The 20882-nt window shown below is 33.4% G+C and overlaps 2 long non-coding RNA genes across 3 annotated transcripts in view; one reads left to right on the top strand and one right to left on the bottom strand.

Moving 5' to 3' along the window:
- Window positions 1-20882, top strand: part of LOC105223468 (uncharacterized) — a 70606-nt gene that overhangs the window by 5560 nt on the left and 44164 nt on the right. For both annotated transcript variants that reach the window (XR_007421409.1, XR_007421410.1), the window contains exon 2: window positions 15932-15989. This is a non-coding gene — a long non-coding RNA (uncharacterized LOC105223468). The remainder of the gene's footprint in view (window positions 1-15931; window positions 15990-20882) is intronic.
- LOC125775842 (uncharacterized) lies at window positions 126-14640 on the bottom strand. Its single transcript, XR_007421411.1, has 2 exons — window positions 13598-14640; window positions 126-445 (listed from the first exon to the last, which is right to left on the bottom strand). It is a non-coding gene; the product is annotated as an uncharacterized LOC125775842 (long non-coding RNA).

The following is a 20882-nucleotide window of genomic DNA, read 5'->3' on the forward strand; positions in this document are numbered from 1 at the left end:
TTTGTATGTTTTTAATTTTTAATTTGTTTTTTTTTTTTTATTCAAATTAACAATTTTTTTTAATTCTTATTACAGCATTATTTTTTCAATATTTATTTAAAACATTTATACTTCTCATCTTAAATTTTTGTTGTCTTTTATTGCCGCCAGATTCATAGATTTCATAAATTTCTTATATATCAATATAGATATTTTGTTAAAATTCCCTTTTTTTAAATGTTTTTGTATTTTAAATCCGTATTATTTTCTGGCAGTAATTTGTTTAATTATGTATGTTTGTATTTAAAATTTCTTTACAATTACGATTCCGCGATTTAAAATTTTCTCCATTAAATTATGCCACGTAAATATTTACCTTGACACTTACACTTTCTATTCTCAGATATTTTTTCTGTCATTTATCGCCAGTTCGCATACGTTTTTTCAAAGGCATTTTGATATTCATCTGAAAAATACAAAACAAATAGTTAAATATAAATAAATATCGGAAAAGTAAATATGAAAGCATTAATACTATGCTATGTAGAATCTATATAACTGTATAAAATAAAAAATCAATTTTACATACTAATTTTATCGAAAATCTCTGTATTACTACATACATATGTATGCATTGGGTAGTCGAAAAAGTATTTTCGTATTTTGTAGTTGTCGTAGAAGTCGTATATTTCCAGTGCTACCAATCATATTGTGACATACCATATAGTGTTGGAAAAGTATTATTTTATTATTTAACCAAAAATAATTCGGGGAAGTTGAAAAATTGGATTGGAAAGGAATCATCTACTATGAGTTGCTCCAGCCTGGTCGAATGATTAATTCCACATTTTACTGTCAGCAACTGATGAGAGTGAAGCAAGCAATCGAACCGATCAATAGAACGAGCTTCGTTTTCTATCAGGACAACGCTAGACCACACACATCTTTGTTGAAATTTGATTAGAAATACGAAAAGACTTTCTCGACTACCCATTATTTAACAATTTGACATAGTTTTTTTAAGCAAAAAAAATATGAAATATTTTTATGATATAAAATCAATGTAAAGACATCATTCCAGTTGTATAAGAGCTTGGCAAAACGAATGTAGGAATAAGCTGGGTTTCGGATAAGCCAAACTGTATTTGATTTATATACTCCGTTAGTGAGTACTACCAAAAATTCTTCTTTAGCTTTACGAAATCGTAGTTAAGTCAATATGATGGTGTGTTTTTATGGTAAAGAGCACTCGGAAAAGCCACACCCGCTAAACAGCTGGAACATGTTCAACGAGCCCACTCATTGGCTTCAGTGAAGAACTATGTAACTACAACGCCAACGATGGCACTTAATACATATAACACTTGCCGACAACTGCATTGCCGCAAACGTTGCTATCAGACCAAGAAACCGGACACATTAAGGGTATCAGTAATAAACATTCCGAAATCCACTCTCACTTTGATAACATTTCTGATAGCTTAAACCACTTTGCCGTGGAGCATACAACTAAAGGGATCTTCTGCGGATCGGCGATGAAGAGGGGGCTAATATGTTATTCTTCTATCGGAAGCTCTCAATCAACTATTGTTTAAGATTGCCAGTCCACGGTGGTGACTTTTAAGCATCCACTTCGATAGTAGAGCTGCCATACAGGCCCTGAGCTCGCCGATAGTGAGCTCAAAACTAGTCATGGAGTACAAGACCTCATCAGCTGTTGCAATCAAGCTACTTCCACATTAAACTTGTATGGATGCCTGAAAATCATCCAAAACTGTAAAGCCGTTGAACTCGCCAGAAAGGGCACCGTTACTGAACTCCCAAAATTGTGGCAGTAAATTTTGGTCAGCAACCGGCACTTGTGGAGTCGGAAATCCTTCTGGCCTAAAGTGAAACGTAAGAAATCTATGGCACTACTAGCTCTTGCCAAGGTTCACATGGCTGCAATGATACATTATCCCATTAACGCAGTGATATATAACCAATTTCGCATAAAATTTACTCCTTGTTGATGAGTTTAAACAAACATAATTTGAAAAATGAGATTTTTAAATATTAAAAAAAAAAAATTAAGCTTATAATGTATTAAAAGCCTAAAAAAAATTAAAGTTCATTTTGCTTATGAATTGCAGATAAAGCGGTTCATTTGCTAGTAAATAAGTAAATGCTTAAACAATCAATCTATTTTTTACGAATTTTATATGAACCCTTGAAATTTAAATAACCTCTATTTTTATTTTATTTTCCTTTTTTCATAAAGACTGATAAATACAGTTTAATTACTGTCTAAAAGCACGATTAATACTTAACGGCATATTATTACCTAATACTTTTGCGATTTATTTTCCGTTAATTAAGTTTAATCCCGACGGTTTTATTTATAACCTGAAGTACGCTTAAGTTTTATTCACACTGAATTTAAGTTAATAACTGTAGTGTTCAAGTGTTCAGATTATGTTTTGTTTTGTTAATTATCAAACAACTGTTTTTTCAGCTTATTTTAATTCGACGCATATGGCAACATTTTGTGCGCAATAAATATTTGCATATTTTTTACTTAAGTACATATGATTATAACTGTATATGCAGTGAAAAGCAAATCATTTTTTTGCACTTACTTTTTTAGGGTTTTGTAATTTTTTATTTTTTTTTTTATATTTTATTTTTTTTTATTTTATTATTTTTATAATTTTTTTTGTGGCAATTGAAAACAAAGGTAATTTATAACATCACACCATTGCCGCAAAGCAAATAAATTTCAACTGTGTTTTTTATAAATTTAATATATCTCTTTGTTTGTTTGCTTAGCATTTTGCCTTGCATATCGCTTGACTTTCTCGCCTGTTTTAATACAAAAATTGCATACCAATTGTACTAACTAGTGAAGCAATTATAAATTACATTCATCAACTTTTTACACGACGGCAATTTGGCTCTCATATTGATATATGCCTTTTTTATACGAGTATATATGGTATACATTAGGGTGTGCGTTATTTCTCAAGTTGATATTATAAAATATTTTTTTCTCTGAAATTTCAATTTTTATCCAAAAAGCGTTTATACAAAGTAAACAAGCTTTATATTTTCATTTTAAACGTTGCCTAAAGCATATTACTTTTTATATTTTTTAATGCGATATTTTGCTTTAAACAAGTAATTTTACAATTTTGAAGAAGTGCTCTTCTAATACAAAATTGTGAGCTCTAGAAAAAAGATCTTAATAATTTTTTTCATAAAAAGTATTTCCTTCAAAGTTATACGCAATTAAAGCAATACATTAAATAAACTGAGCTTCCATACAAGTGATTTATATTGCATACTATGTTGCTCATACGGCATGGTGTCCTATAAGCATACAGTACATTTGAAACATAAATTTAACTGCGTATAACCTTTAAAGGAAGTCATTTCTGGAAAAAATGTTTAAGACCTTTTTGGTAGAGCGGAGAGAGAGTATTAGAGTATCACTTTCAAAGTTGTAGAGTTATTTGCTTTCGACATAAAAATTTATTGCAAAAGAAAAAAATACTTATCATATATGGGAAAAAAAGTGATTAAGGTACGGTTTTAATTAAAAATAGAGAACTGTTTACGTCGGATCTTTGTTTTAGGGATTAACTAAATCTTCAGGGGAAGTTTGTAAAATAAGATAATTTTGGGAAATATCTACCACCTTAATATACATACTTACAAATAAATATATGTATATACAGTTTTTTATTTATATTTTTTTTACTTATTTGGTTTTAATAATTTAGCTTATCACATTTGAAAAGTTTTCTTTCGAATCTCTCCTAGCTAAGTGTAGATATAAAGGGTGTTTTTTCAGAGCTACACTTTTTTGCAAAAAGATGCCGAAACATAAAAGTAAAGTTCAATATTTTCCTTATTTCTACAGTATTTTCTAATTCTATGCAAATATAAAGGGTGTGTTTTTTGAGCTATGCTTTTTTGTAAATAAGAAACGGAAACAAAAAGGATGCGTTCAATAATTTGGTTATCCCTCGATTATTTTTTGGTTAAATGCACAAATAAAGGGTGCTTTTTAGAGCTATACTTTTCTTCAAATAAGATACCGAAACTTAAAAGTAAAGTCCAATATATTGGCTACCTCTTCAACATTTCCTAGTTTAACGCATATATAAAGGATGTTTTTTAGAGCTGTATTTTTTTTGCAAATAAGAGACCGAAACATAAAGTAAGGTCAAATAATTTGGTTATCGCTCGAGTATTGTCTAGCTAAATTCACACATAAAGGGTGCTTTTTTAGAGCTATACTTTTTGAAAAAATATATTCCGAAACATAGGTTCCAATATTTTGCTTAACCTTCGAGTATTTCCTAGTTATATGCACATATTTATATAGGGTGTTTTTTAGAGCCATGCCTTTTTTTCAAAAAAAAAAGTTCCCGAAACATAAAAGAAAGATTCACTATTTGGCTTACAGCAGTCAACAAATTGTATGAAATTGCTCATCTCAATAAATATTTCTAATAAAGATCATCTTTTCGGATTTTGTTTCTTCAATAACGCGTCGAATGATGTCTTTCAGATATTCAGTCGTAGCTCCCTTATAACTTCTTTTAAAGGCTATACTCTCGGTCTTACTCTAAAGAGAATTTCCAGACTAAGCTCTTCTAATATTCAGTCATATCTTGTTGATAGGTATAGATCATAGACTTCACGTACGCTGCTAAATGTAGTTTAGCGGCGTCAGATCACACTATCTAAGATTGTTCTATATTTTAGTAGAATTTGGCGACTAAATACTCTTCCCAATGGATTGATTCTATCACGAGCTTTATGATTTATTGAATCAACCAGCTAGGACTTAGACACTTGCTTTTAATTCTGGGAAGCAATGAGTTTTCAATAGGCCCCAACTTGAAAACTATGCATCAATAATTCTTCACCACGTAGAATATGTAGTCTAGACAGCATTTTCTTGTTGGTTGTAGGGAGTTTCGACAGATTTTCTTCAAACATTTTGTTTTTCACTATGCATTGACCCAGAAATGTCTATGTTTTCAGTAGACAGCTTAGTGCTAAAGGTGTACACACGATGACGTTAAAAACTCAAGTTTTAAAAAGCATTTTCTACGACTTTTCAACTCTCTCCCGATTTAATTCCGAGCGTTGTAAATTGCTAAAGCCTACTCAGCAAAAAAGTGAAAAACAAATGTCTGCTTTGGCAGCTCGTTTGACAGCTATCAGCTATCCCTTCAGGAAACTTCTTCACGCCTTCGAAAACGCAACATGTATATGTAAAAGGTTTGACAGCTATACCTCTAGGAAAATTTTAAATTTTAGATAGCACAGCTTGTAAATGCAAAAAAATCTGTATTTATCTAAAAACAACACCCTTCATATGCACCCGTTAGCTTTTTTGTCAAATTATACTAAGCATAATTGTCACAGCCATGTGATTTTTGACAGCTCGTTTCACAACTACCCCTCTAGAATATAAATCTGCAAAAACTTCTACATATGTGATACATGCCACGCGTCTACACTTTAGGAGCTAATATGAGCACAAGTGTTTACTTTGACAGCTCGTTTGAGAGCTATCCCTCTAGGAAATTTGACACCTCCAAATAAACACCCGCTTTATATGTAAATTTAACGATATAAATGCACGTCTGCAGCTCATACATTTATGTGAGTAATTATAGAACTCTTTTATTATAATTATTTTTTGCTTTAAGTGCTTTCATTTATAATTCATTTGCGGTACTCAATCAGAGCCCTTCAGCCACATGCGCTCAGCACAATGTATTACGCACATGTTCACATATATACATATATGTAGTTATGTATATACTTATGTGTGTGTGCTTATGTGCACCGTTAATATTATTGTGTTAACGGTAGTCTTTTTTTAACGAAATAAAAGAAATGCAATTTTATGCATGAGTCTTTTTGTATGCAATCTATTTGATTATAATTTTTTACATTGTCCGCCCATTTACGCTCATTCATTGATTCATTCAATTTGTCACTTGCCACGGTCATTATGTTCAATTATTATGCTGATTTCCACTGAAAAGTTAATGCGCTCGCTTTGCATTGCTTGAAGTGCCTCAATGTTGTACTAATTTACGCAAACGCACACCCACACACACACTCAAATACATACTTGTATGGCTCAGTGCGCATTGATTCAATTATATACTTGCATGTGTGTGTATGTGTGCGAGTTTTTTGTTAAGTGCCTGTATTTTTATTAAAATCGTAATGACCACACGCAATTGAGCAGAGCTTTGATTCCAGCAAATAAATGCAATATGCTGTGGCATCCCGTTATAACTAACAAACACACTCATTCATCGAAGCATAACATTATATTTATAAAAAGCATATGTATGCAGTGCTTTAGGTAATTGTGTTTGTTGCATTTTTTTGCAAAATTAATTCCGCGATTAACCCCAGATGAGCATTGAATTAATTCTCTACGCATTACTCAACATATTGTATTGTAAGTTTTTTACGTATGAGCCCATATACATAGAGCATAGAAAAGTTTTTTTCAAAAAAATTTTGCGTTAACTTTATTGCATAACTCGCTTTTTTGGTTGTTCGTCATTATTTTCTAGTTTTCCAATTTTTAAGCCTACTTTTAGGCGCACAATTGTAATATTATAAGCTATAAAAAATACAAGTGCCCATGATTTCATTCGTTCAATTGTTCTAGCATAAGCAATTCTCAAACGCGTTATGTAAATGAGTTTTTATAACTTTAGTCTGCAAAACCCAATGGAAGGAGCTAGCTGGGTGCAAAACTGCAAAAGTCATCTGGAAAACAGTAGATCGGAAGCACCAAAAATTCCGATTGGCCCTTGGTAGAAGAGGCTGTAGGAACATGATAGAAATACTAAGTGGTCATTGTCTGGTGGCGAAATGCCCAGAGCAGGGCACCAGGGAAACATTGGAACATCTCTTGTGCACTTATCCCACATTGTCAAAGACTACGCCTGGGGTTCCCAGGCTATGATGAAATGGAGGAGGTATCGATAATGAGCCGCTGAGTCTGTTAAAAATGTCTTGGACCTAGGAACTGAACTCCAACTGGTATCGCAAAGAATCAAAATTGGTAATATGGTCTATCATATTAACCTAACCTAAACTAACACTATGTTGGAAATCAAAATATCGCAGCATCGCACAACTTTAAGGGCAACCTTAACTGAATGTTCTATTTTAAATAGCTCTAGACCAATATAAAATACACTGAGATCAAATGAGTATCTGGCCAAAGCTGTATTGCAGAAAAAATGGAAGGCTGATGAGGAAATGTGCTTCAGCCTCAAAAACTACCTACTGAGTTGTTGGGCCTCAGATCAGCTCAGCAAGCGTATGTCAACTACCAGCAGGTGGGCAGTCGCAAGATACTTCTGGCTCAAGATAAATCCAGTCCACCTTTCAATGATTATAGGAGCTCTAACTAGACACTGTCCAATCGGAACTTATGCAGTAAAATTAAACAATTTACCGAATGCCAGATCCATCAGCTATTTGGAAGACTATGACATAGAATCATTTTAACACTCTTCCTTGAACGTCCCGGTTTTGCCAGATCAAATCTAAAACTTAGGTCTAATATTTTTCAACATCCAGATAATTTGTCGGGTCTCAGACATTCCCTTCTATTATATCGTATCATAGAAATTAAGATTCAACCTCTATGGGCAACTATGAACAACTACGAGTGTCAATGCCACATCTTAAGTCATTCCAGAAAAAAAACTTCAGAATTACAGAATTATAGTATATGTATTATTAATCCATTTTTTGTTGTAGGAAGTTACGTCGACGGAATTTCTTCAAAGAATTTATTTTTCATCATTCATTGAACCAGAAATATATATTTTTTCAGAGGGTAACTTAACGCCAAAAATTTAGTTATGTATTTGACGTTAAAAACTCGAATTTTGAAAAGAATTTTTCAACGCCTTCTCAACTCTTTCTCGATATAAGTCAATCCTTAATCAACAACTTCATTCAATTTCAATGACGATTTCTATATTTTTAAACTTTTTTGTATCACATAAGTGAACATTGAGCTATCTACTTCTTACACTACACCGCTACACGCGTTCGTGACGTCATGACTATAAAATTTTCTGTCAAACACTCTACCAAAAAAGGTTTAGACAAAACTGTCGTACTCGCCTTTTCTGTCATTATTTATTCCACGTGATAACTAGTCTTGAATACTGGAAAATTCAGCAAGGGGTCCTAAAAATTTTAGAGCATAGCAGCTACTATATAGATCATTTTGGAAGTTCGCCTTCTAACATGCCTGTCCTAAAGATTGATATGCTAAGCTATTTTAAATTTGACAGACAGGCCTGGTTAGGTTAGTTTCGTAAGCTGATCTAGAGAGATCGCTATATATAGTCTTTTGTGAAGCCATAGAAAAGAAGAACTCCTGTGTTTGAATTTGAAATTAGCAAAACGCTTAGTAACCAAGAGTTTAATTTACATTCTTACTAGTTTAGTGGGATGACTGTAGGTATGACCTCCCCAGTGTTTAAGCCTTGATGTTCCAAAAGCGGGACAGTCAAGAGTGAAGTGTTAAGTTGTTTCTACCTCATCTTCATCCATACAGCTTCTGTGAATGGCGACTCTGTGAAGGCTGTGGCGATCATTTATCTAAGCCGAGAAATTAAATCAAATATAAGTGGTAAGGATTATAATGGCGATTTTTAGGAAGAATTGGCTAGGTATTGTTCTGAGTGTGAAGAAACATCAGAAGTTATTTCTGTGAGGATGTATTTTGACACGGTTTGCTTGCTTGAATTTTTTTGGTAATATTGAGTACTTTGACTTTTTCATAAAAATATTGAAAACGCCGACTTGGCTGTTGATGACATTGTATGAAGACTTCCAAAAACAGTACTAAAAGTCTCTCAGAACTTTGGCTGCTCTAATTTCAGTGTCTCAGAATGTTATAGGTATTCAGAATTAGGAATTATAATGTTGAATGTCATACGGAATATGGTCTATAGCTGAAACCAAGCTTTCTGTAGATATAATGATCATAGAATATAGAGGTAAGCAGGATCCAACATAATTTCATCTAAAGGCAAAAATGTATTAGCTAAAAAAAGTGTAAGAAACTCAACTCAGACAATCACATATAGATGATAGGCTTATATGAGAGAGCATGTGAGAGAACAGATACGTTTTTTTTGTATAAACATAAGTTTTTCATTAACATATGTGTGGACTCATCTTCATTGATATAATACCTGAACATTTAAATAAATATGTATGTTTTCCCATTAATTATTATTATTTTTTCTGCAGTGGCAGTCAGCCACGTTTTTAATTAAATTTTACATCAAAGTATCTCCACTTAATATAAGCACTCGTAAATCATTGAATTAATTGTAGAAATTTTATGTTGGCGCGCTCAATCAATAGCAACTTATTTTACAAAAGTACGGTTAACCGTGGGCGGATGAATATATTGCACACACTCCCACACATATACAAACACATATACATTCATGCGATTTAAGTGCATTTGCAAGCGGTTAATTTAAATTAAATGCGTCTGTCATAGCGACTGACCGCAGTTGCCGAGCTCAAGCCACACCTTCAGCTCTGCGCTGCCTTGCTCATGAATGGATTATGGCAAATTAGCCTAAGAACAATTTAAAGAGATTTACAATTAATTGCATGATATTTAATTATAAATTTAATTAAGAGTTTTTGAAAGGTGCAATTGTGTGATATTTATGGTACTTGAGCATTGCATAATGACGAAAACAAAAAAAAAAGAAACCACGCAAACCACGGATTTCTAGGAAATATTACGTTGCAAATGCTATTGTTAAGTTATTGTTTGAATGAATTGAAAAAGGCAAAAGCTTTCAGTTCTGTACTGTTAACATCATTGTCATTCCAATTATAAAGCTTAAAATGTTTTATTATCTACATAATTTTAAGATAGCTCTAATCATATACAAATAACGAGAAAACCTTAAATTCGGATGTGTTGAAGGTATATCAATATACTCGTATATATCAATTCGAAAAGCTTACCAAACGATAACCTAATTTCATTCATTCAGTTTGAAAAGGAGATTTATGCTACAGTGCTCCGATATAGGCCATTTCGACAAATGAGCAGCTTCTTGTTAATAAATTATTTCTTTTTTATTGGCGTAAACACCTCTTTTTCTACTTTTCATTGAGGGCGTTTTTTACGTAGCGGGAAGAACTGACTTTCAAATGTGGAGTGCATTGCAACCTGAACCCTACCAACGTGGTTAGTGTGTCCACGCCACACTGCCAATTGGTACTGAAAATGTTTAGTTTCGATAGTAAGATCCTGGTAAAACACACTTCATTGTTGTTACTGGTACCCAATACATGATAACCCAGTTCTTTTCCTTTTTGCCAAAATTGGATGATATTGTTGTGCTCAATATATGGTTTCAACAAGACAGTGCCGCATATCATACAACCCGTTAAAAACTTCAATTACTGCAAGAGACAATTCCAAGTCATTTGTTCTCTCGTTTTGGTTATCAAAAGTAGCCACCTAGATCGTATGATTTAGCACCATGAGATTTTTGTTTATGGGGTTACTTCAAATCACAGGTCTATTGAAACAAAACCACAACACGTGTGCCTTAAAGGAGGAGGTTGAACGTTGTTTCAATGAAATTTAGCTACATTTATGCTGCGTAGTCATGGAAAATTTCACCAAACGAGAGCGTATAGTATACGTATGAAAGGCATTGTTTGATGTACTCATCTCGTTATTCTGATCATTTATATATAATACATATAAACCTTATAGGGTATCTGGCAATTCCTTTTGGGTATAATAAACATCGTGGCAAAGTTCATATACCCTTTTCATGGTAGAAAAATACTATTACCATAGCGAAATCTCGAAGATAAAAATTCTATATTGTGAAATCAGTTAACAAACTCGTTAATATTTCGTCAGTCGTAGTTAGTTAGAAAATTGTGTGCCAATTTGAGTGAGATCAGCAAACTAAAAGCTGAAGAACATTAGAGGACTGCCTCAACCACAAGATAACTCTGTTGGAGAGTGGCAAACGAATGTATTTATGACTGGAAGTATATTGGAAAAATCTCAACACCTTCTTCGATATAGTCGTACCCTGCAGTGGCTTAAGAGTTAGACCACTTTAGGGGGATAATAAAGGACATTTTAACGAAAATACTGAGAAAACATTAAAATTATGCTTAGGGAACTGTTTTCTATATAATATATTTAAAATTTGTGATTTTTTATAAGAGTTTGAAAATAAAATAATGCCTGTGTATATGGTTGATTTTTGACTTCCTGTCATTGCAAAGCCAATGAAAATTTTTAATTAAAATATTCCAAAATATTTGCTATTATACTCGCATGTTTATGTAAAACGTGCAAGAAAGACTTCCTGATTTTTACATAACTTTTTAATGAACATTGAAGAAAAACTGGCTATTTTGGACCAACATATACGCTGAAAGCATTTCTAAAATATTATGTCAATATTGGAATTCTTACATTGAAAATCACATTTCTGAGCGCACAATGGACCTAAAGTCGCGATGCAATCCTCATTTACTTATCTTTCACTTTTTTTCCCAATAAGTGGTGTCGCTTCGTTTCTTACCATTCACTGCAGTCTAAGCGTCAAATTAATTTATTATTTATTTTTCTTGAGTGATATGACATTAGCTTTAGTACTGTACTGAATACATTTTTGCGATCCCAAACTTCACAACCGAAAAAGTGAAGAGCAGAGATATAATCAAACGGCGTCTTAAAATATTTGTAACGTAGCAAAGCAATTTTTTACGCTTGTGCTCCTAAATGGGATGAGCTCATTAAAACAAAAATATCTCCTACCACGATAACCCCAAAATATAATATTAATTACGTATTCTACTTTATCAACAAATGAGTACGAATATAGACATTCTGAATTCATACAAATTTTTTATTAATTTTTGTCATTTCAGTAATGCCTTGAACACTTTGAAATAAACTTTCGAACAATCAAAGACAAATTGTGTTGAACTTTGAACTTTCAGATTATTTATTGGCCAATCTACGGGCAATTTCGGTTAATGGTCTGTCAGGAACACAAGGCCGCATTTAGCATTAAAAGCGTTTGACAAATTCTATTTATAGTTATATATTCAAATTTATACCTAAGGGTGTTAGTTAGTATGTTTTTGGGTTAGTTTATTTATAACATTCTAATAGTTAATACTATTTTCCAACAGCATAGATATGTCTATGTAAGACATGTAATCAATCTCTCTAAGCCAGTATAAAGAGCTAATGGAAATAAAAGGCTGATATACATAAATATCACTTAACACTGAATCCTAGATTAATAAAATAGTAATCGAATCATCACTTAACCATAGGTCCTAAATTATTAAAATGGTAATCCAATCATGATATGGATTTTTATGTACGTTTCCAACAGAGCGATTACATGAAATTTAAAAATTAAAAAGAAAATTTGCACTGCATGTCATTATAAGTACAGCTTTTGCCAATTAAATGGAATCAGTTTGCATACTTTTCGCTTATTAAAAAGTTTGGTTACGGAAAACTAGCTTAACTGAAGTCGGTAGAGGAAATGGTCATAACTTGTTTAAAAGTACTGTGCAAAAGCCGAAATCAGTCAAATAATTTTTGAATTACAACTTGAAATATTTTCCAGACAATACTTTCTTCTTTGTTTCAACGCCTAAAGCGCACTTCCTAAGTAAAAGTCTGAACAAAAATGATTTTTTCCCGTATTTATTAATTTTTTCGATTTTCGAAATTTTTCGAACATATTATTTTTTAAGATTTTTAAGTAATAACACAATTTTTAACTAAATTAAAACGCAGACCTTAAGTAAAAGTCTCATGCTACATTAATTTATTAACTTTTTTATTTTCGAAAATTTTCGAACTCATGATTTCTTAGGCCTTTTAGTTAATAACGGAGTTTTCAGCTAAATTATAACACACACTCTAAGTAAAAGTCTGAACAATAATGATTTTTTCCCGTATTCTTAATATTTTGATTTTCGAAATTTTTCGAACATATTATTTCTTAAGATCTTTAACAATAATTATTATTTTTATTCGAATTTCTTAGTTAAACATTTTTTTCGAAAAAGTTCTAACACATTATTTTTTAAGGCGTTTAGTAAGTGAAAGTTCCATATCTTAGCGCCAATTATTTTTACGCACTTATTAATGTTCTCAATTTTTTTATATTCGAAAATTTTCGCACAGATTATTTTTTAAGGCTTTTAGTTAATAATGCATTTTTAACCTAATTTAGATTTAAATTTCATTAAATAATTATACACTATTCCAGTTTAAGCACATACAAATTTCACTGCCTCCAATTCTCCAACAGTATACTGTACGTCTAAGACATTTTGCCGCGCTTTGTCATTACTTTGTAGCGTTGCTCAAGTCACTATGTAAACACAATCAACAAATGCCATAATCAGCCATAACAACAACAACAACAATTACAATAACCACTGCAATGAGATTAGTTGCACGACTGGCTTTGAAGCATAAACCTCAAACTTGCTGACGCAAGCACGTTTTTATTTCTCTTACCACTGGCTCTGTTGCTTTTGTTATTGTTTTCGCTTATCCAAACAATGAACTTGACAGTTTTACAAAACAAAACAAAGTTGTTTGTGTATTTGCATGTGTGCATAGCAGTATATTTCCTTACATGTACGCAGCGGTTGAGCACACCGGAACAGCGCTTGGCTAACTTTTATTTGATATGCTGGCCCATGTGACTGGTGAATTTCACAGTTATACTGCACGCGGCCACCATGACGACTTTAAGCGCACTATAAAGCAGAAAAACCACGAAACACGCGCTAGTTAATATTTTGCCAGCTTTGTAGTGTGTTTTCAAGCGCATGCCACGGCGTATAAGTAACTTTTGAACGATTTGCTGGAAATGTGACTATTTTCGCGTGTGGCTGGTGGAACGCGGCACAGCTTTACAATATTTCACTTGAAATGCGCACATTTGTGTACGCCAACAACAAAAACAAATACTACTCTCAATTCACTTTCTACACTTTCGGCTTCGTCAATACCGCTTATCAATTCACATTCGATATATGTGTGTGTGTTTATTTGTACATAACTGTATTTCACACATACACACTCACTTGCTATACGTTCTATTTTTCGCGCCGCTTATTTGTTTTTGTGTGATTTTTTTCACTTATTCTGCTTCTTCTTTCACTATTTGCCACATTTGCTTCTTGCCTTTGTGGCTTTGTCGGAGCTCGCGTCTTCTTCCTTCGGATTTGCACCGCCCGTAGCCGCAGGATTCTTCTTACCAACTAAGCGACAACTAAGTTTTGTAACTGTTTATGAATTGTGCTAGTCACGAGACAGCGTGCGAGTTGACCTGTGCGTTCGTCACTTGTCGCACGCTCGGCTATTGCTTCGTACACGCGTTCGTTGAATTTCGGACTCACAAACAGGCTGTTTGGCCAAAGCATGTTGTGCGCTTGATTTGTAAAAGTTTCAGTTATACATTAAAAAGCTCCTTTTGCTCAGCTTCCATTCATCGGCGGTGGCATTCGTTGGCCTGCCTTCGTGTTTACTCCTAATTCGCGGTGTGTGCTAAAGCACGGCAGATATTGCACAACATGTTGCAAAGCGGTGCACAGCTGATTGTCCATTAGGATTGTAAGTGAGCGCCTGGAAGTTAAGCTCTGCGGCTTGTTCTCTTTTGTAAACACTCTTCTTACTTTTAGCTTATGACAGCTCCTTTAAGCGTTTTCTTATGCTCTCACTCATCTGCTCTCTTATTAGCTGTTCATCTTCACTAACGCATTCATTCTTTTGTGCTCTTTTCGCTCGCCATGCTGGTTGTACGCTCTGCGTAGCTCAATCTCTATTGCTTATGCAAATTGTAGCATACTTTTCGGCGCAATGCGAAATTGATGTAGGTTAGTTTCGCTTCGGTTAGGCTGTTTGTAGTTTTTTTTTAATTTCTTGTTTTTTTTTGCATTTAAAGATATTTTCTATCGTAACTAATGGTATGTGCCATAAAAGCGAGCGGTTGAAAAAATGCATGCTTCTAATTAAGCTTCTTCGAAATTTTAAGAGCTGTTTATTTTATTAATGGAGATTCATATACATAAAAAGGTATTTCACGAGTACCTTGTATACTTATATTATATCGTTTTTTCTTTAAGTATTAAAGGGAACTTGCAGATTATTGGAAACTAAAATTTACATTTTTTTTAATTTAAAAATTTTTCCATTTCATTTTAGGGAATTACACTCTTTTTTCTCGCTTTTACATAAAAAAATAAATAACTGTTTTATTTTACCCCCTCAAATTTTTGGAAGTCAGACACAGGCACCTTTTTTCTTACTAGCTTTTTTATTCAGTTTAGCTTCCAACCAACTTTTTCATTTTATTTATTGAACTAGTTTTTAAGATTTGCATAAGAATCTCTTTAGGGTTACTCCTAAATGTAGGCAACTTTTTTTTAATCTCCTTTAGTTCTTTTATTGTAGCTTAAAGCAGATAAGACTGGTCTACAGTTAGGATTAGATTAACTTCCAAGCATATTACTTACTTATTAAGAACTAGAGTTTAAGATTTGAATAAGAAGCTCTTCGGTGATACTCCTAAATGTAGGCAACATTTTTTGTTAATCTACTTCAGGTCTTTTAATGTAGCTTAAAGCACATAAAGCTTGCCTACATTTAGGAACAGACCATATTAAAAGCAAGAAGAACTTAAAAATACCAAATAGTTTAAAAAAGATTAAATTTTTATGGAATTTTTTCATTAAAATTTACTGCAATTTTTAGTTTGATTGCACAAAAAAAGTTTATTTCACAAAAAAATTATTGAGTTTTGTTTTTCGCACCTAATCTTACTCTTATTTCTTGCTTTTTCAGTTATTAAAAAAATCATGAGTTCCATCAATCAAGGTCATGCAAACAGCAAAAGGATTTGGTAAGTTCTAGCTTTTTCAAACATATTCTCTACACTACAATAATATTCATTAATTAAGACGTTTTGATTCGGCTATGACAAATAACTTAACACTTAACACTTTCAAAATTTTTGTGAATTTGTTATGAATATATACGCTCGTAATAGTCTCACACAGCTATATTTAAGACTCCTTGCCAATATTTCTTCAACTTTTCAAAGATTCAAGTTTTGACCATTTTCTTTGCCCTATAGACCTTGTTTTCTTGAGTGAAGCTGCACTTTGATCTCCTATTCATGAAAGAGCTTCACTTCTTCTTGAGTTTCCTTGGTTTTGACAACAGGATAAAGGACCCATATAGCTTCATCTTGAATATATGGTAGCTTAGACGGTATTTTGCCGAAAAATTTGGCAACAAATTCAAGAAAAACAATCAGAAAAGCTTAATTTAGGGTATATAGTAGCTAAGGCGTTATTTTTGTGCAAAATTTGGTAAAAAAAGCTGAAAAAAGCAAGCAGATGAATCATATTTGCTATCTTGATATAAAACTCATAACTCATTTCTTCGAAATTCCGAACGTTTTAAGCAATACTTCCATCAAACAGCGTCAAACATCAATTTTAGACAGCTTATGGGTTCTAAGATTCTTATACGAGTAGTGTTAATCTTTAGACAAAACGCTATCGTGGTCCTACAATACTCTGAGCAAAACGCTGACATTTCATCAAACATGAAATTCGTACGCACTCTTCTATTTGTAGCACCCGTCTTCGAACTCCATGCCATTAACATAAAAGCTGTTATCAGTCATCAATATAACACTCCAAGCAAATTTTCAGCTATCTTCTTAGCAATATGATTTGTTTAAAATATATGTAAAATTCACTTTACAATTTCATTCCAAAACCCGCCGTTCCCAAACATCCTTTTCGCCTAACATATTTTAATATATATTTTACTAAATAGCATATATGTATGTAAAAATATGTATTATTTACAACACATCCTTTTCCTTTCCACATAACAACTCATTAAACAGCTTCTTGCAGCAACACAAAAATATCAGCAACAACAACAATAACAACGCGAAAGCAGCAAACCCAACTGCATACCATTTTTATGTAGGTCAATTTTTCAAGCACAGCACACTTTTATCAAATGTCATTTGTCTCCAGCTGCCACTTGATGTCGTATGTGCTTTTGCCTTCATTTCATTTTTTGCCATATTCACTTTAGCTACCTTCTTCTTTGTAATGTTTTTCGTCTTGAGCACCACTCTGCAGGCCTCTATGCCACACACATGTCCACTGACACACACACAGCCAGACACGAGGTAGTTGTACAGTTTAGAAAACGCACTCACTCGACGCTCAACAACTGCGCTTCGGCTGGGCAAATCTCCTTAAGGAAAAACAAATTAAATAAATTTCACTTTTATTTTAATTCGAGAGAGCGCAAATACTCGGCTTTCGCTGTTCGTCCCTCAGCTGTTTGTTGTTTGCCGTGTGTGCTGCTGCTGCATTGTTTGTCGTGTTGTTGTTTGTGTGCCAAGTCAAGTCTATTTCCATTCGCCTTTTAACCTGATTTCATTTTGCGTGTCCGAACGCAATATCTCTTTTGTTGTGACATTTAAAAGCGTGAGCACTACGTTACATGTTGCTGCGCGTGAATTGTGGTGAAATAATGTTGCTGCAACATGATTTTGTTTTTTGTTTTGTAAGTCACAACTTGCAGCAATTTTGGTTTGTGCAAACGGCAATGTGGTGTGTAATGTGGGAACAGTCGGTGTTAGATAGGATTTTAATGGTGATAACGTTCTCAGCGACATCATTTTGTAGAAATATGGACTGATGATTTCACTGGCCTACAAACTACCACAAACCGTTGTTTGTTCTGTTCTGGATGATCTCTTCAGGTTGCTCTTCGTTCCAATTTTTAGTTTGCCTACCCATTGAGCCTAAAACAGGCCTCATCGCTGAACAAAATTTGGCTCGCAAACGTCGTATCTTCTTTGAACTTCTTAAAATCCCATAGACCGAAGCGAAGTCGCTTAGGAAGCTTGAGGTGCTTCAGTTTTTGCAAAAGCTGTTTGTACATTTTCAATTTACGATCTCGACGCAAAAAGTGCTACGTTGTTCCATAGGTTCCATATAATTGATTATTAACGGTCTTCGTATACACCCTTAGCTACGACTGCTGTATTTGAGTGTTGGATGTGGTCTTTTCGGTCGAATCATTTCCAATAATGAATGTTGGATCTCAAGATGAGTGATGGTGTTGCGAACTGTGCGCCCAGTTGGCCGATTATGTTGAACATAAATTGAGCGAAGCGCGCAAAACACATTCTTTACAAAACGTGAATATTCGTGATAAAATTGAACGATTTGTAAACGTTGTTCAGGTGTAAGTCTTTCCATGGTGAAATGCCAAACAATACTGAACAAAAATGACTTGGTAGCTTCACATGACTTACGCGTGATCTGTCAGAAACACAAAAAAAGGCGATGGGAAAAAGCGTATATATTTGGATCACCCGTTATAATCCTTTATTAATTACTTTATTTTCCTAAGTGATCAAATCTAAGAATCTAAGGGAAGTTATTAAAGTGATTCAATGATACTTGTCGCTGATTCCTTTTAAAGCGGCGACCGACATACTTTTTTATGCTTTAGTCTTGAGTCTTGAGTCCAATCATTGATCTTACCTGTGGATTATTCGTGTAGTTTTAAGTTTTGTCTTTGTTCTTAAAAAGCGAGGACAAAAAAAAACATGCTCAGAGTGCCATATTGTTAAGTTTTCAACTCCCTCTTCTCTTTTGGCTCCTATAAACGTCTCTGATAACATGTATCATACTGGCTATTACATCAGCAGCATCGCTCTGATAGCTCTTCGTGCCGGCCTAGGCTGGAACGCACGCAGCTTTAATTTGCATTTAAGGTTTTATTCCCTTAACCTGCCGTGTTTTTCTGGTAATACCTAAATTTGAGCCTTGAGTCTATAATTACTACCAGATACTTGAGTTGTGGCTGTGAATGAGTCTCACTTAGAAATATACTTTACTTCACTCTTCTAGTATGTTATGAGCAAGGCTTCTCTTTTTTGCTCAGCCAGATCTAAACTCATAGAGGAGAACCATTGACGCAGATCATTCACGCACTCATTGCATTTGCACCGGAGGTCATCTAGGTACTTAGGCACTCCACAATAAGTTCGTCTGAGTATGCAATTAGTTTAACGGCGTTTGATTGATGTCTCCTTAGCACCCCATTATGCTTGTATATTAGGTTCCATAGAAAGAGGCCTAGAACCGAGCCTTACAGTACTCCACTCAAAAGTGTTGTGTGCTAAGCTGTTTATGTCTTCCAAGCTTTTTTTTTAATTTATGTGTAATTTTAGCTCTCAAAATGTATAAACATTAGAGTGAGTAAATAAAAACGGTTTTCACTTGGTACTCTGAGGTTCTTAGACCCATCCAAGAAAATATTTCTAAATAGTTGCTCTTCATTGCAACGGGAAGGTCCTCCGTCTTACAGTTTTCTCTATTTTTTCTTAATGTCCGATAAAAAAAATTCAAATCTCGCTTCAAACTTCTTGAAAAAGTATCTCTTTTCATAGATTTTGTAGGATATTAAATGCTCTTCAAAAAGGGCTCGCAAAATTTTTTCGTAAACCTAATCGTTTAAACGATATTAACTCTTAAAATTTAATTATTTTTAATTTTTTTTTTTCCAAAGAAAAAAGGATTCGGAAACATACATTTTTCTGCTTGTAAGTACCTATCATTTTTGTGAAGCAGACAATTTTTACAAAACTTCTTCTTAGATTAGTTTCACTAATAACTTGGAGGTTTGGACTAGAATGGCAAGCTTTCGCTGTTGATACAATATATACCGGAATATTACACATCGTCTATTAGAGAACTAGATCTGTGAATTGCCTTGACAAATGAAAGCACACATATGTATATTATTTTCATTTTTTTAAATTACCGCTTTTGTGCATATTTTTCATCAAATGTTATCAAAATTATTAATTAACAATTATTAGCAAAAAAATTTAATTACGGGACTTTATAATGACTGTAGCAATATATTTTGTTGAAGTGGAAATAATGTCATTACAAATTAAGGCAATAAACACACAGTTCCACAAATACAATGTTTAAAAGAAAATTCCAATTTCTATAAAACATTGGTACAACAGTGCGTATACGCAACATACATTCGCCGCAGTAGAATAGCCCAATTAATGCGTATACTATAAGCCCGTGCACATTCACACAGGCATACACCAAAACACAAACACATTTACAAATACACACACACACACATACCGCCACGCAATCATACCCCTGAAGACAGCCATTGCAATTACAAATATCGATTTTTTGATAAAATCTACAATTTCGACAAAATACATTTAAAATGTAATAATCATTTTGTAAACTTCTTACAAAAACAATACACCATAACACAGAAACAACAATTATACTCATTTGCATAGCTATTATGAGAACAGCAAATATTTGTTGGACTACTTAGGCAGCAGAGACCCGAAATGTGGGCCACTACGGCACAAAACCCAGGCGACGCAATATAAATTTCAAATGCCAACAACAATAAAGTATCTACGTGCTTATGGCTGTGTATATGTGTGTGCATTTGCGTTTTGGTGAAAGAGTTTGCATAAAATTACGCTTACGAAGACATAAGGAATGCATAAAATTAATTGACGTCGCATTTTGCATACTAAAATGTTGGCCGAAACGAAATACAAAATGTGTAGTTGTATATGTTTGTAATGAAGCAACTCTTTAGCAACAAAATTGAATGAGTAAATGAAGTACATGAATATTAATTTTAATTTGTGCGAACAGCAGGCAAACAGCGTTCAATGCTTGTGGGAATAGTT

This window comes from Bactrocera dorsalis, chromosome 1 (assembly GCF_023373825.1).
Source record: "Bactrocera dorsalis isolate Fly_Bdor chromosome 1, ASM2337382v1, whole genome shotgun sequence".
Lineage (NCBI taxonomy): Eukaryota > Metazoa > Arthropoda > Insecta > Diptera > Tephritidae > Bactrocera > Bactrocera dorsalis.